Below are 16152 nucleotides of genomic sequence, written 5' to 3'. Positions count from 1 at the left end.
GTAGATTTGGAGCGGTGTTTTGGATCATTGTCTTGCTGAAAGATCCATCCACTGCGTAACTTCAACTTTATCACTGATTCTTGAACACTATTGCCAAGAATCTGCTGATACTGAGTGGAATCCATGCGTCCCTCAACTTTAACAAGATTCCCAGTGCCGGCATTGACCACACAGCCCCAAAGCATGATGGAACCTCCACCAAATTTTACTGTGGGTAGCAAGTGTTTTTCTTGGAATGCTGTGTTTTTTTGCCACCATGCATAACGCCTTTTTGTATGACCAAACAACTCAATCTTGGTTTCATCAGTCCACAGGACCTTCTTCCAAAAAGAAATAGGCTTCTTCCAATGTGATTTTGCATACCTCAGCCGACTCTGTTTGTGCGTACTTGCAGAAACGGCTTCTTTCGCATCACTCTCCCATACAGCTTCTCCTTGTGCAAAGTGCGTTGTATAGTTGACCGATGCACAGTGACACCATCTGCAGCAAGTTGATGCTGCAGCTCTCTGGAGGTGGTCTGAGGATTGTCCTTGACTGATCTCACCATTCTTCTTCTCTGCCTTTCTGATGTTTTTCTTGTCCTGACACTTCTGGCCTTAACAAGAACTGTCCCTATGTTCTTCCATTTCCTTACTATGTTCCTCACAGTGGAAACTGACAGGTTAAATCTCTGAGACAGCTTTTTGTATCCTTCCCCTGAACAACTATGTTGAATAATCTTTGTTTTCAGATCATTTGACAGTTGTTTTGAGGAGCCCATGATGCCACTCTTCAGAGGAGATTCAAACAGGAGAACAACTTGCAAGTGGCCACTTTAAGTAGCTTTTCTCATGATTGCATACACCTGGCTATAAAGTTCAAAGCTCAATGAGGTTACAAAACCAAAAAAAGTGCTTTAGTAAGTCAGTAAAAAGTAGGCAGGAGTATTTAAAACAAGAAAATGATAAGGGTGCCCATACTTATGCACCGGTCAAATTTTGTTTGAATGCAGATTGCACATTTTCTGTTAGCACAATAAACCTCATTTCAAGGCAGAAACATTACTGTGTCCAACAGTTATTACATATATCAAAATGAAATAGCTGTTGCAAAAACACCAATTTTTATAAAACATTAAGCTTAAGATTAATAGGGGTGCCCAAACTTTTTCATATGACTGTATATATATATATATGAAGTATTAGAAACTATGTAACTACAATTTTACTGTATGAGATTATAAATAAATATTGAGACATTGTATTACATTTTGATACAACATTATATTTACAGTTTTTCCTTAGCCACTCCCTAAACGAAATCTTCTGTCTCTCTCAAATATCTCCAGGAACGCCCTATTTAGGAAAGACATTTTTCTATCCTTCAAAACCTCAGAGAACTGCCTGTTCTTCTGTCCACATTCCATGATGTCACAGTGAGTTGGTCGTCTCACCTGTCTCTGTCCATCAGTTTCAGCCATTTTCCTTTTTAGAGAATCACAGTTCTGACTGAGAATTAACTCATTCTGTGGAGAGATGGATCTTTGCACTGGCTGATATGGCTTATAACATATATGAAATCTTCTGCGTATTTGATAGAGTTAACTATGGCGATGACTCAGTCTAGGAGAGTTTGATATTGGCTTTTGATAAGATTTTACCTTTCCTGGTTTTATAAGTTTAGCTTGATTTATTTTCTTTTCACGATTCTCATGTTTTCTAACAAAATCCAGCATCTGCGCACATTCAAATAATGAATTTTTTTGTGATGCCATAACTTGGGAAACTGAATTTAGGAATTTGAATTTTTGTACAAAAGTTGTTATCATATGTTGTACTTTTCCATTTTTGATGAGAGCATTGTACAACCGTTCAAATATGGACATGAATGTATATGTACATTCCTTCCTACCAATCCTTAGTTTCTGCAGATCTTCTATGTTGGGAAAATCCTTTGTGACACAATAAATCAAATATCTTAATCTGTCCGATTCATTTTCCCATCCATTAGGAGAGTCAGTTTCACAGGGCATTAAATGTAAACGTCTGGACAATGTCACAGGAATGCATATTTTAAATAATTGATTCCTCTCCTCATTGGATAAATCAAACTTATCAGAGAAGCTCTCAAATGTCTCTGAATTTCTACAGGCATGGATTTTGACATCATATTTTGGCATGATTTTGTATAATTTCAGCAGATTATTCCTCATTTTAATTTGGAGTTGCGCCTGGGTAATTCCAGAATTCTCTGATATTTTTAGTGGCTCTTGTACGTCCTTTCCTCCTACGTCACTCACGTCTCCTCCCACATCACCTAGTATGTCGATTTCTCGTATGTCAGTCATGTCTCCTCCCATGTCAGGTTTCTGTATGTCCGTCTCTTGGTCAGACCCAAGGTCACCTTCAGTTACAGACACGTGTCTTACTTCTTGTTCATTTTCCACATTACAGTCAGAATCAGTATCACCGTCTGACACTTCTACACTATTTTCCTGCTTAGAAATCTCTAACACAAGACTATGAAAAAAATCTACCAAATGTAGAATATTTCTCAATTTCTGTTTGTCTCTATTTACCAATTTAGAAGTTAACTATAAATTCTGCAATTCACATTCTTTGTATAAACTGAGCCACAAAACTTCTATGTCATCTCGTACATTAACTTTGAAATTAATATTACTTTGTTTAGCAAAAGAAGAAATTATATCCATATTTTGCTTACCTTAAGATTCCTTGGCTTCTCTTTATCAGCACGTCCTGTCTTCAGTTCGTCTGATTCTTTTCCTGTGTGATTCTGTTCCTTGTTAGTACCTCTGCTTCCTGTCTTTCCTCAGTCTGTAGGTCCTTTCTGCTTCTCGTGACAAACTAGTGAATTTACTGACACGTGAACAACAGCTGTTCAGCTCGTCAGGACTCCCCCTTGTTCACGGAAGAAATTCACTTACTTAATTTAAAAAACAAAAAAACAGGACTGGCTGGCTCACCAGTGTAAAATAATACTCTTCCTGTATTATTTTTTTCTACTGAGGACTTCTCAAAGTATCAATATCACGATATTCTTATAAAAAAATGTATCTATTTATTCTTGGATTGTCCATTAAAAAGAATCAGATTGCAGCAGGTACATACAATAATTAGTTATAAAGTAATTGTCCATTTGTCCATAATTTGCTTAATTGTTGAGATTCACCCATCTTTCCTTGGATCCTGGCTGGTAAATCATGTCTTTGTCCAGCATGTGTCCAGGCCTACATGTCATCTGCTTCTCAGCATGAAGATTCTGTGTCTTGTGGGGTGGGCAGAGCAAGAGAGCCCCCCCTTTCTGTACCATGGGCTTTTATAGCCAGTCGTATGGACACCTGTTCTACATATGGTAGTGAACCAAAAATACACACACAAATAGCGCATGTCAACTAGACACGATGGCTGAGGCATAGAACTCAGAAAAATGATTATCGATTAACATTCCAAATGAATTTCCATAATTAACCATTTAACAGAGACCGCCTGGGAATGCCAGGTGCTGTAGGCTTTTGCTTTTTCCTTCCTTCCACCAGCGGGGGGCACTCTCTTCTATGCCTTTTTTCCATTCCCTTTCACAAGTGCAAACATTCATTCTCTTTTCTTTTTTTCATTTGCTTTCTCTATTGCGCTATTTCATCTCTGCAAAATACCAGCATCCTTCTGATCACTGTGGGCCTCCAGCATTGTTGCTTATTTACTTTTAATACTAGGCTCCTTTTCACCAGGACCAGCGTCTCCCGGGTGGCTGGAGGCAACCACCGGTAACCCCAAGCAGAAGACCTTTGCAGGCAACACGACCCTCCCCCCTGAAGAGCAGCTCAAAGTCACTGGCAACCATCTCACCCTCTTTCTTCATTCACCCCTGGACGTGTCGCTCCGTCCCCAAGTTACGGGTCCAGCTTGCTCTTTCTGTCACATTACCGCGATGAAGGGTTTAGCCTGCAGGAGACCCAGCGGCGAGACATTTTTGAAGACACCTGATGCGGCGGGTGAATCACTGCTAAACAAACCACACCTGTAGGGACGGCACAGCCTTTGCATGGACCCTTCGGAGCCCGCCCCGTCACGGCCAGATTGCTCGCCACCAAGCGATCCTGAGAAAGACTGGCCAGGCGATGGATCAAACAGCATCTACTGGCCATACCACCTTGGATACGCCTGATCTCGTCTGATCTCGGAAGCAAAGCAGGGCTGGGCTCGGACAGTACTTGGATGGGAGACCTCCTGGGAACACCGGGTGCTGTAGACCATTTTGATGACGTTTTACCCTACTGCCCAGCTCGGCTAGCATGGAACGGCGCCTTGCCGGACACCGACTTTAAGTTACTTAGATGATGGAAGCCCCAAGCCCTCTGAGCCAGTTGGCAGCTAAGAACGCTACCCCGCCGCCTTCACGCAGGCTTGTCACGGCTAGGAGTGATTATTGACTCCGCAGCTCACCGTGTGGAAATGATGGCGTTAAAAGCACCGGGGCCGTGAAGGGGCCAGGCTTTCAGCAGGTGCCCAGGGAAGGTTTTGGATGCCGGCCGCCTAGCGAGGGCCAGCAGAAGTAACATGGTTCTCTGCAAAGAAGCTTGTGTAACCAAGACAGATGGCTGCCAAAGAGCTAACCTCAGTGCAAGGAAGGCAAGGAAGGTGTGGAAGGAATTGGGGAGGGGGGGGTGATTCCTGCTAGGGCCCTGAAATCATAAAACAGGCAAGAGAGTCTGACGCATGGTGACGGAGAGGTTGTAGGGGCAGATAGGGGGTGTTGTCACGTGCGAACACGTGTGCATGCTGGCTTGTGTGTGAGAGTGCGCTTCCTAGGTGTGGCGCGCTGCAGACAGTCAAAGGGATTGTTCCCTTTCATTAAATGTTAATCCCCGGCTGCAGGCTATTAGAAAGCAACTAACAGCGCTCTACTCACCCTACCCGGGTCTACCGGTGAGTCTCGCCTCTGCTCCCGGCCTGTGGCATTGGCCGTGAAGCTGACGTTCCGTCGACAGTGCTGCAGCCGATCAGTGAGCTCAGCCGCTCTGAGTGGGGCGTTGAGTCTACAAGACCTTTTAAGGAAGCCAGCAAAAAAATTGAAGAAAAGCGAAAGCACAAAAGGACCTGGTCTTGCTGAGCACTGGAAAGGGCAGCCGGCAGCCAGACGTCAAAGTAGAAAAGCAGCAAGTGAGTGGCTTGTCTCTGCCTACGGCCACACCACCCTGAACATGCCTGATCTCGTCTGAGCTTGGAAGCTAAGCAGGGTTGGGCCTGGTTATTACTTGGATGGGAGACTGCCTGGGAATACCAGCTGCTATAGGCTTTTGCTTTTGCTTGTTCCTTCCTTCCACCAGCAGGGGGCACTCTCTTCTATGCCTTTTTTCCATTCCCTTTCACAAGTGCACACATTCATTCTCTTTTCTTTTTTTCATTTGCTTTCTCTCTTGCGCTATTTCATCTCTGCAAAATACCAGCATCCTTCTGATCACCGTGGGCCTCCAGCATTGTTGCTTATTTACTTTTAATACTAGGCTCCTTTTCACCTGGACCAGCGTCTCCCGGGTCGCTGGAGGCAACCACCGGTAACCCCAAGCAGAAGACCTTTGCAGGCAACACGACCCTCCCCCCTGAACAGCAGCTCAAAGTCACTGGCAACCATCTCACCCTCTTCCTTCATTCACCCCTGGACGTCTCGCTCCGCCCCCAAGTTACGGGTCCAGCTTGCTCTTTCTGTCATATTACCGCGATGAAGGGTTTAGCCTGCAGGAGACCCTGCGCCGAGCCATTTTTGAAGACACCTGATGCGGCGGGTAAAGCACTGCTAAACAAACCACACCTGTAGGGACGGCACAGCCTTTGCATGGACCCTTCAGAGCCCGCCCCGTCACGGCCAGATTGCTCGCCACCAAGCGATCCTGAGAAAGGCTGGCCGGGCGATGGTTTGAGCAGCGTCTACTGGCCATACCACCTTGGATGCGCCTGATCTCGTCTGATCTCGGAAGCAAAGCAGGGCTGGGCTCGAACAGTACTTGGATGGGATACCTCCTGGGAGTACCAGGTGCTGTAGACCATTTTGATGACGTTTTGCCCTACTGCCCAGCTCGTCTAGCATGGAATGGCGCCTTGCCGGACACCGACCTTAAGTAACTTAGATGATGGAAGCCCCAAGGCCTCTGAGCCAGTTGGCAGCTAAGTACGATACCCCGCCGCCTTCACGCAGGCCTGACACCGAGCTCCTTGCCACGGCTAGGAGTGTTTATTGACTCCGCAGCTCGCCATGTGGAAATGATGGCGTTAAAAGCACCCGGGGCCGTGAAGTGGCCAGGCTTTCAGCAGGTGCCCAGGGAAGGTTTTGGATGCCGGCCGCCTAGCGAGGGCCGGCAGAAGTAACATGTTTCTCTGCAAAGAAGCTTGTGTAACCAAGCCAGACGGCTGACAAAGAGCTAACCTCAGTGCAAGGAAGGCAAGGAAGGTGCGGAAGGAATTGGGGAGGGGGGGGGTGATTCCTTCTAGGGCCCTGAAATCATAAAACAGGCAGGAGAGTCTGACGCATGGTGACGGAGAGGTTGTAGGGGCAGATAGGGGGTGTTGTCACGTGCGAGCACGTGTGCATGCTGGCTTGTGTGTGAGAGTGCGCTTCCTAGGTGTGGCACGCTGCAGACAGTCAAAGGGATTGTTCCCTTTCATTAAAATTTAATCCCCGGCTGCAGGCTATTAGAAAGCAACTAACCTCGCTCTACTCACCCTACCCGGGTCTACCGGTGAGTCTCGCCTCTGCTCCCGGCCTGTGGCATTGGTCGTGAAGCCGACGTTCCGTCGACAGCGCTGCAGCCGATCAGTGAGCTCAGCGGCTCTGAGTGGGGTCTTCTGTCTACAAGACCTTTTAAGGAAGCCAGCAAAAAAATTGAAGAGAAGGGAAAGCACAAAAGGACCTGGTCTTGCTGAGCACTGGAAAGGGCAGCCGGCAGCCAGACTTTAAAGTAGAAAAGCAGCAAGTGAGAGGCTTGTCTCTGCCTATGGCCACACCAACCTGAACATGCCCCTGAACATGCCCAATCTCGTCTGATCTCGGAAGCTAAGCAGATTTGGGCCTGGTTAGTACTTGGATGGGAGACCTTCTGGGAACACCGGGTGCTGTAGACCATTTTGATGACGTTTTGCCCTACTGCCCAGCTCGGCTAGCATGGAATGGCGCCTTGCCGGACACCGACCTTAATAACACTAGAACTACTGATGGAGTCATTTTGACTCCTTTCGTTTTTTATTTCTCTTCTGTGACTACATTTTTCAGAATTCCGGCTTGAAACTCGGTGACTTTTCCTCAAATATGATGTGAAAAAAGATTTTGTGAGAATAAATAATTTTGGTGAAAAATTTGCGCGTTTTTTTCAAAATTTACCAAGAACTACTGAAGGGAGTCATTTTGACTCCCTACTATATTTTGAGGTTCTTTTGTCACTAAATGTTGCTATAAAGTTTTGTGCATAATTTTTTCACTCTGTCTTATTTACCCTGATGTTCATATAGATGTAGTTCAATTTACATGTCAACTTTTCACATTTTCCTTGTGTTTTACCTGCTTGTATTACTGTGTAATGCTGAACAAAATAGCTTGTTTACTCTAGGCTCTTATCTTATGCTAATGAAGGGTGGTGTTTTTCTAAGGTCCTAGCAGGAGACAGTATTCTGGATAGTAACTTTACTTTCAGTTCAGCTGAAGAGACAAAGAGAACAGACGCAGACATACGAGCCCTGAAGAATCATACAGGTATGAATTGTTATGAAATAGTTTAGCTGTCTGTCAACTGATTCAGCCCACCTACTTTTGAAGGTGGCAGAACAGTTATTATTTCTTTTAGTTTTCATTTCATTTCTATTTTTCAGCAGGGAACTATATAGAATTATGGAATTTGTGAGGAATATGGAGAGAAGACGTTTGATAAAGCCTCAGGATATTCTGGCTACTTTGCAATCCATACCGGAGGATGAATCGGAATCCGAATTGCAGGAACATGTATTTGATTCTGACAGTGATGAAGATTTCATTCCTCAGAACATATCAAGTGAATCTGAAGACTCAGAAGGAACAAATCCAGAAGGTAAGTAGTTATGTGTATTTATTTGTTCTTCCACACACTGAGTTAGGGCCTGTGCACACTAGCAGAATTCTAGCTGAATAGCCATCTGGATATTCTTGCCGCAATACAGGCCGTACCTGCCCGCTCATGGCTGAAGCTCCGCTCCGAACCCCGGGCTGGAGCCGCTGTCAGGGACAGAGCAGCGCTTGCTTACGCGCGAGCACGGCTCCGTCCCAGACAGCGGCTCCAGCCCGGGGCTCGGAGCGGAGCTTCAGGTATGAAACTCCGCTCTGTACTTGAGTGGGCAGGTACGGGCCGGATTGTGGTGAGAATATCCGGTCGGATATTCCGCCGCTAATCCAGCCAGTGTGCACGGACCCTTACAAAACAAAAATTCTAAATATTCATCAACTTTTTTACAGATATTCCAAGCACAACAACTGGGGATTGGGCTCATGCAGTTATGTTGCCTCGTGACCATCCTCCTGGTCGTGGACAGAAAAAATCAGCAAAACGTCCCAGAAATGAAAGAACAACAGATAACGATGGCGGCGAAGGTAATGCAACAACAAACACCAGAGAAGGCGAATCTGAAGGAATACTAGTTTCAGCGGATGGTATTCAATGGAAACCTGTTGAAATTGGAGAACACTTGCCTGGTAGGCGTGACAGCCAAAATATTCTTCGAGAAGCACCTGGCCCTACAGGATACGCCAGAAGAAATATCATTATCGATAGTCCTTTGAGCGCATGGCGTTTATTTTTTGATTCATATATATTGACACATATAAAGAACTGTACGCTTGCAGAAGCATGCAGGAACAATAATTTACAGTTTACTCTATCTGATGAGGAGCTAGATGCATTCATTGCGATATTCTATGCTCGTGGAATATCTGGCACGAACCGTCACTCGATTAGCAGTATTTGGTGTAATGACTGGGGAATACCGTTTTGCAAAGCGACAATGTCTAGGGACCGCTTTGTTGAAATTATGAGGTTTCTCAGATTTGATGAGAAATCTACTCGATCGGAGAGACTGCAAACGGACAAGTTTGCTCTATTTTCTACTGTGTGGGACAGGTTTATTGAAAATTGTATTGCGTGTTACAAACCTGGCCCATACATAACGGTGGATGAGCAACTTTTCCCAAGCAAAACTAGGTGTCCATTCACGCAGTACATGCCTTCCAAACCAGATAAATATGGCCACAAATATTGGCTAGCTGTTGATAAGAGGAGCAAATATCTGGCAAATGGCTTCCCTTATCTAGGCAAAGATGACACACGCCGTGCTGAGGACCGTTTAGCTGACCATGTGGTAATGAAGTTATTGGACCCGTTTTTGAAAAAAGGTCGCAATGTTACAACCGATAATTATTTTACTTCAGTAAAATTAGCTAAACAGCTAAAAAGCAAAGGAACAACCATCGTGGGAACACTGAACAAGATAAGGCGAGAAGTGCCTAAAGAAATAAAATCCATGAAAGAGGAATTGTACAACACTAAAGTGTTTAGAAATGAAGACAATTTTACACTTACAGTAGATCAAGGAAAGCCCAACAAAAATGTTGTCATTTTGAGTTCCGTCCATCCAGATGTTGTTGTTGCGTCTGATTCCGCTAAAAAAACTCCAGAAACGGTAAAGTTTTACAATGAAACAAAATATGGAGTAGATGCAGTGGATCAGATGGCACGAAAATATACCACACGAACATGCACAAGGAGATGGCCTGTTCATGCATTTGAAAATGCCTTAGACTTTGCGGGTATAAATGCATGGATAATATTCAAGGAGATTACCCACCAAAAAATGTCACGCAAGGCATTTTTGCAAACGCTTGTGAGAGAGTTGAGTGGTCCTTATGTCACAGATAGGGAAAAGGGTTCCACGTCCCAAGTTTCTACATGCTCAGAAGTGATGGTTCAAACAAAATTTTGCCAGATCAAAGAAAAGTGCAAGAAAAATAGATCTGTCGGAAATTGTAAGACTTGTGGTAAGTCTTTGTGTGGGCAATGTACTGCCATAAATCAAAGGCAATGCCTAAAATGCGAAACACCAAATGTTTAGAAGGTGAATTCTGCGCCATATTTTCATTTTTATGCTCCTCCACCTACATTTTCTCTGCTTTTTGTTCTTCAGTTGTTGTTTATATGTGTGCACTTGAATAAAAAAAAATGTTTGAAAAACGTCTATTATAATTATTGTTATTTTCTGTAGAAAAATAAGAAAAGCAGAAAAAAAACAATCAAAAGCATTACTGTTGGATCTCACAATAATAATACATTACAAAAAATATAATTATTAATAAATAACCACAAATGAAACTCTAAAAATAAACGAAAACAAGCAAGGAGTCAAAATGACTACTTTCAGTAGTTCTAGGCGGGGTCACGAGTCCAGTAGTCCTAGTGTTAAGTAACTTAGATGATGGAAGCCCCAAGGCCTCTGAGCCAGTTGGCAGCTAAGTACGCTACCCCGCCGCCCTTCACGCAGGCCTGACACCGAGCTCCTTGCCACGGCTAGGAGTGCCTATTGACACCGCAGCTCGCCGTGTGGAAATGATGGCGTTAAAAGCACCCGGGGCCGTGAAGGGGCCAGGCTTACAGCAGGTGCCCAGGGAAGGTTTTGGATGCCGGCCGCCTAGCGAGGGCCAGCAGAAGTAAGATGTTTCTCTGCAAAGAAGCTTGTGTAACCAAGGCAGACGGCTGACAAAGAGCTAACCTCAGTGCAAGGAAGGCAAGGAAGGTGTGGAAGGAATTGGGGAGGGGGGGGGGTGATTCCTGCTAAGGCCCTGAAATCATAAAACAGGCAGGAGAGTGTGACGCATGGTGACGGAGAGGTTGTAGGGGCAGATAGGGGGTGTTGTCACGTGCGAGCACGTGTGCATGCTGGCTTGTGTGTGAGAGTGCGCTTCCTAGGTGTGGCGCGCTGCAGACAGTCAAAGGGATTGTTCCCTTTCATTAAAAGTTAATCCCCGGCTACAGGCTATTAGAAAGCAACTAAGCGCGCTCTACTCAACCTACCCGGGTCTACCGTTGAGTCTCGCCTCTGTTCCCGGCCTGTGGCATTGGCCGTGAAGCTGACGTTCCGTCGACATCGCTGCAGCCGATCAGTGAGCTCAGCGGCTCTGAGTGGGGCGTTCTGTCTACAAGACCTTTTAAGGAAGCCAGCAAAAAAATTGAAGAGAAGGGAAAGCACAAAAGGACCTGGTCTTGCTGAGCACTGGAAAGGGCAGCCGGCAGCCAGACGTCAAAGTAGAAAAGCAGCAAGTGAGAGGCTTGTTTCTGCCTACGGCCACACCACCCTGAACATGCCCGATCTCGTCTGATCTCAGAAGGTAAGCAGGGTTGGGCCTGGTTAGTACTTGGTTGGGAGACCGCCTGGGAATACCAGGTGCAGTAGGCTTTTGCTTTTTCCTTCTTTCCACCAGCAGGGGGCACTCTCTTTTATGCCTTTTTTCCATTCCCTTTCACAAGTGCACATATTCATTCTCTTTTCTTTTTTTCATTTGCTTTCTCTCTTGCGCTATTTCATCTCTGCAAAATACCAGCATCCTTCTGATCACCGTGGGCCTCCAGCATTGTTGCTTCTTTACTTTTAATACTAGGCTCCTTTTCACCAGGACCAGCGTCTCCCGCGTGGCTGGAGGCAACCACCGGTAACCCCAAGCAGAAGACCTTTGCAGGCAACACGACCCTCCCCCCTGAAGAGCAGCTCAAAGTCACTGGCAACCATCTCACCCTCTTCCTTCATTCACCCCTGGACGTCGCGCTCCGCCCCCAAGTTATGGATCCAGCTTGCTCTTTCTGTCACATTACCGCGATGAAGGGTTTAGCCTGCAGGAGACCCTGCGCCGAGACATTTTTGAAGACACCTGATGCGGCGGGTGAATCACTGCTAAACAAACCACACCTGTAGGGACGGCACAGCCTTTGCATGGACCCTGCGGAGCAAGCCCCGTCACGGCCAGATTGCTCGCCACCAAGCGATCCTGAGAAAGGCTGGCCGGGCAATGGATCAAGCAGTGTCTACTGGCCATACCACCTTGGATATGCCTGATCTCGTCTGATTTCGGAAGCAAAGCAGGGCTGGGCTCGGACAATACTTGGACGGGAGACCTCCTGGGAACACCGGGTGCTGTAGACCATTTTGATGACGTTTTGCCCTACTGCCCAGCTCGGCTAGCATGGAACGGCGCCTTGCCGGACACTGACCTTAAGTAACTTAGATGATGGAAGCCCCAAGGCCTCTGAGCCAGTTGGCAGCTAAGTACGCTACCACGCAGGCCTGACACCGAGCTCCTTGCCACGGCTAGGAGTGCTTATTGACTCCGCAGCTCGCCATGTGGAAATGATGGCATTAAAAGCACCCGGGGCCGTGAAGGGGCCAGGCTTTCAGCAGGTGCCCAGGGAAGGTTTTGGATGCCTGCTGCCTAGCGAGGGCCAGCAGAAGTAACATGTTTCTCTGCAAAGAAGCTTGTGTAACCAAGCCAGACGGCTGACAAAGAGCTAACCTCAGTGCAACGAAGGCAAGGAAGGTGAGGAATGAATTGGGGAGGGGGGGGTAATTCCTGCTAGGGCCCTGAAATCATAAAACAGGCAGGAGAGTCTGACGCATGGTGACGGAGAGGTTGTAGGGGCAGATAGGGGGTGTTGTCACGTGCGAGCATGTGTGCATGCTGGCTTGTGTGTGAGAGTGAGCTTCCTAGGTGTGGCGCGCTGCAGACAGTCAAATGGATTGTTCCCTTTCATTAAAAGTTAATCTCCGGCTGCAGGCTATTAGAAAGCAACTAACTGCGCTCTACTCACCCTACCCGGGTCTACCGGTGAGTCTCGCCTCTGCTCCCGGCCTGTGGCATTGGCCGCGAAGCTGACGTTCCGTCGACAGCGCTGCAGCCGATCAGTGAGCTCAGCGGCTCTGAGTGGGGCCTTCTGTCTACAAGACCTTTTAAGGAAGCCAGCAAAACAATTGAAGAGAAGGGAAAGCACAAAAGGACCTGGTCTTGCTGAGCACTGGAAAGGGCAGCCGGCAGCCAGACTTCAAAGTAGAAAAGCAGCAAGTGAGAAGCTTGTCTCTGCCTACGGCCACACCACCCTGAACACGCCCGATCTCATCTGATCTCAGAAGCTAAGCAGAGTTGGGCCTGGTTAGTACTTGGATGGGAGACCACCTGGGAATACCAGGTGCTGTAGGCTTTTGCTTTTTCCTTCCTTCCACCAGCAGGGAGCACTCTCTTCTATGCCTTTTTTCCATTCCCTTTCACAAGTGCACACATTCATTCTCTTTTCTTTTTTTCATTTGCTTTCTCTCTTGCGCTATTTCATCTCTGCAAAATACCAGCATCCTTCTGATCACCGTGGGCCTCCAGCATTGTTGCTTATTTACTTTTAATACTAGGCTCCTTTTCACCAGGACCAGGGTCTCCCGGGTGGCTGGAGGTAACAACCGGTAACCCCAAGCAGAAGACCTTTGCAGGCAACACGACCCTCCCCACTGAAGAGCAGCTCAAATTCACTGGCAACCATCTCACCCTCTTCCTTCATTCACCCCTGGACGTCTCGCTCCGCCCCCAAGTTACGGGTCCAGCTTGCTCTTTCTGTCACATTACCGCGATGAAGGGTTTAGCCTGCAGGAGACCCTGCGCCGAGCCATTTTTGAAGACACCTGATGCGGCGGGTGAATCACTGCTAAAAAAACCACACCTGTAGGGACGGCACAGCCTTTGCATGGACCCTTCAAAGCCCGCCCCGTCACGGCCAGATTGCTCGCCACCAAGCGATCCTGAGAAAGGCTGGCCGGGCTATGGATCGAGCAGCGTCTACTGGTCATACCACCTTGGATGCGTCTGATCTCGGAAGCAAAGCAGGGCTGGGCTCGAACAGTACTTGGATGGGATACCTCCTGGGAACACCGGGTGCTGTAGACCATTTTGATGACATTTTGCCCTACTGCCCAGCTCGGCTAGCATGGAACGGCGCCTTGCCGGACACCGACCTTAAGTAACTTAGATGATGGAAGCCCCAAGGCCTCTGAGCCAGTTGGCAGCTAAGTACGCTACCACGCAAGTCTGACACCGAGCTCCTTGCCACGGCTAGGAGTGCTTATTGACTCCGCAGCTCGCTGTGTGGAAATGATGGTGTTAAAAGCACCCGGGGTCGTGAAGGGGCCAGGCTTTCAGCAGGTGCCCAGGGAAGGTTTTGGATGCCGGCCGCCTAGCGAGGGCCAGCAGAAGTAACATGTTTCTCTGCAAAGAAGCTTGTGTAACCAAGCCAGACGGCTGACAAAGAGCTAACCTCAGAGCAAGGAAGGTGCGGAAGGAATTGGGGAGGGGGGGGGGATTCCTGCTAGCGCCCTGAAATCATAAAACAGGCAGGAGAGTCTGACGCATGGTGACGGAGAGGTTGTAGGGGCAGATAGGGGGTGTTGTCACGTGCGAGCACATGTGCATGCTGGCTTGTGTGTGAGAGTGCGCTTCCTAGGTGTGGCGCGCTGCAGACAGTCAAATGGATTGTTCCCTTTCATTAAATGTTAATCCCCGGCTGCAGGCTATTAGAAAGCAACTAACAGCGCTCTACTCACCCTACCCGGGTCTACCGGTGAGTCTCGCCTCTGCTCCCGGCCTGTGGCATTGGCCGTGAAGCTGACGTTCCATCGACAGCGCTGCAGCCGATCAGTGAGCTCAGTGGCTCTGAGTGGGGCGTTCTGTCTACAAGACCTTTTAAGGAAGCCAGCAAAAAAATTGAAGAGAAGTGAAAGTACAAAAGGACCTGGTCTTGCTGAACACTGGAAAGGGCATCCGGCAGCCAGACTTCAAAGTAGAAAAGCAGCAAGTGAGAGACTTGTCTCTGCCTATGGCCACACCACCCTGAACACGCCCGATCACATCTGATCTTGGATGCTAAGCAGGGTCTGGCCTGGTTATTACTTGGATGGGAGACCACCTGGGAATACCAGGTGCTGTAGGCTTTTGCTTTTTCCTTCTTTCCACCAGCAGGGGGCACTCTCTTCTATGCCTTTTTTCCATTCCCTTTCACAAGTGCACACATTCATTCTCTTTTCTTTTTTTCATTTGCTTTCTCTCTTGCGCTATTTCATCTCTGCAAAATACCAGCATTCTTCTGATCACCGTGGGCCTCCAGCATTGTTGCCTCTTTACTTTTATTACTAGGCTCCTTTTCACCAGGACCAGCGTCTCCCGCGTGGCTGGAGGCAACCACCGGTAACCCCAAGCAGAAGACCTTTGCAGGCAACACGACCCTCCCCTCTGAAGAGCAGCTCAAAGTCACTGGCAACCATCTCACCCTCTTCCTTCATTCACCCCTGGACGTCTCGCTCCGCCCCCAAGTTACGGGTCCAGCTTGCTCTTTCTGTCACATTACCGCGATGAAGGGTTTAGCCTGCAGGAGACCCTGCGCCGAGACATTTTTGAAGACACCTGATGCGGCGGGTGAATAACTGCTAAACAAACCACACCTGTAGGGACGGAACAGCCTTAGCATGGACCCTTCGGAGCCCGCCCCATCACGGCCAGATTGCTCGCCATCAAGCGATCCTGAGAAAGGCTGGCCGGGTGATGGATCGAGCAAAGTCTACTGGCCATGCCACTTTGGATACGCCCAATCTCTTCTGATTTCGGAAGCAAAGCAGGGCTGGGCTCAGACAGTACTTGGATGGGAGACCTCCTGGGAACACCTGGTGCTGTAGACCATTTTGATGACGTTTTGCCCTACTGCCCAGCTCGGCTAGCATGGAAAGGTGCCTTGCCGGACACCGACCTTAAGTAACTTAGATGATGGAAGCCCCAAGGCCTCTGAGCCAGTTGGCAGCTAAGTACGCTACCCCGCCGCCCTTCACGCAGACCTGACACCGAGCTCCTTGCCACGGCTAGGAGTGCTTATTTACTCCGCAGCTCGCCGTGTGGAAATGATGGCGTTAAAAGCACCCGGGGCCGTGAAGGGGCCAGGCTTTCAGCAGGTGCCCAGGGAAGGTTTTGGATGCCGGCCGTCTAGCGAGGGCCAGCAGAAGTAACATGTTTCTCTGCAAAGAAGCTTGTGTAACCAAGCCAGACGGCTGACAAAGAGCTAACCTCAGTGCA

The 16152-nt window shown here is 47.8% G+C and overlaps 2 non-coding genes and 8 pseudogenes across 2 annotated transcripts; all 10 read left to right on the top strand.

The window, feature by feature from the left end:
• The first annotated feature begins 4134 nt into the window (after positions 1–4134).
• LOC141267519 (5S ribosomal RNA) lies at positions 4135–4254 on the top strand (annotated as a pseudogene).
• Positions 4255–5179: 925 nt separating this feature from the next.
• On the top strand, positions 5180–5298 carry LOC141268971 (5S ribosomal RNA; annotated as a pseudogene).
• A 627-nt stretch (positions 5299–5925) lies between these two features.
• LOC141267421 (5S ribosomal RNA) lies at positions 5926–6045 on the top strand (annotated as a pseudogene).
• Positions 6046–6987: 942 nt separating this feature from the next.
• On the top strand, positions 6988–7118 carry LOC141268891 (5S ribosomal RNA; annotated as a pseudogene).
• A 4225-nt stretch (positions 7119–11343) lies between these two features.
• LOC141266822 (5S ribosomal RNA) lies at positions 11344–11462 on the top strand. The gene has a single exon (XR_012320844.1). It is a non-coding gene; the product is annotated as a 5S ribosomal RNA (ribosomal RNA).
• A 621-nt stretch (positions 11463–12083) lies between these two features.
• Positions 12084–12203, top strand: LOC141269276 (5S ribosomal RNA; annotated as a pseudogene).
• A 930-nt stretch (positions 12204–13133) lies between these two features.
• On the top strand, positions 13134–13252 carry LOC141269820 (5S ribosomal RNA). Its single transcript, XR_012321543.1, has one exon. It is a non-coding gene; the product is annotated as a 5S ribosomal RNA (ribosomal RNA).
• A 621-nt stretch (positions 13253–13873) lies between these two features.
• LOC141270281 (5S ribosomal RNA) lies at positions 13874–13983 on the top strand (annotated as a pseudogene).
• Positions 13984–14904: 921 nt separating this feature from the next.
• LOC141267438 (5S ribosomal RNA) lies at positions 14905–15023 on the top strand (annotated as a pseudogene).
• A 621-nt stretch (positions 15024–15644) lies between these two features.
• LOC141269665 (5S ribosomal RNA) lies at positions 15645–15764 on the top strand (annotated as a pseudogene).
• The last annotated feature ends 388 nt before the right edge of the window (positions 15765–16152 follow it).

Source organism: Phyllobates terribilis, unplaced genomic scaffold (genome assembly GCF_046119375.1).
Source record: "Phyllobates terribilis strain yellow unplaced genomic scaffold, ASM4611937v1 Scaffold_4__5_contigs__length_816908805, whole genome shotgun sequence".
NCBI lineage: Eukaryota > Metazoa > Chordata > Amphibia > Anura > Dendrobatidae > Phyllobates > Phyllobates terribilis.
Note: the sequence above shows the minus strand (reverse complement) of the source record. Positions and strands in the feature narration are given on the sequence as shown.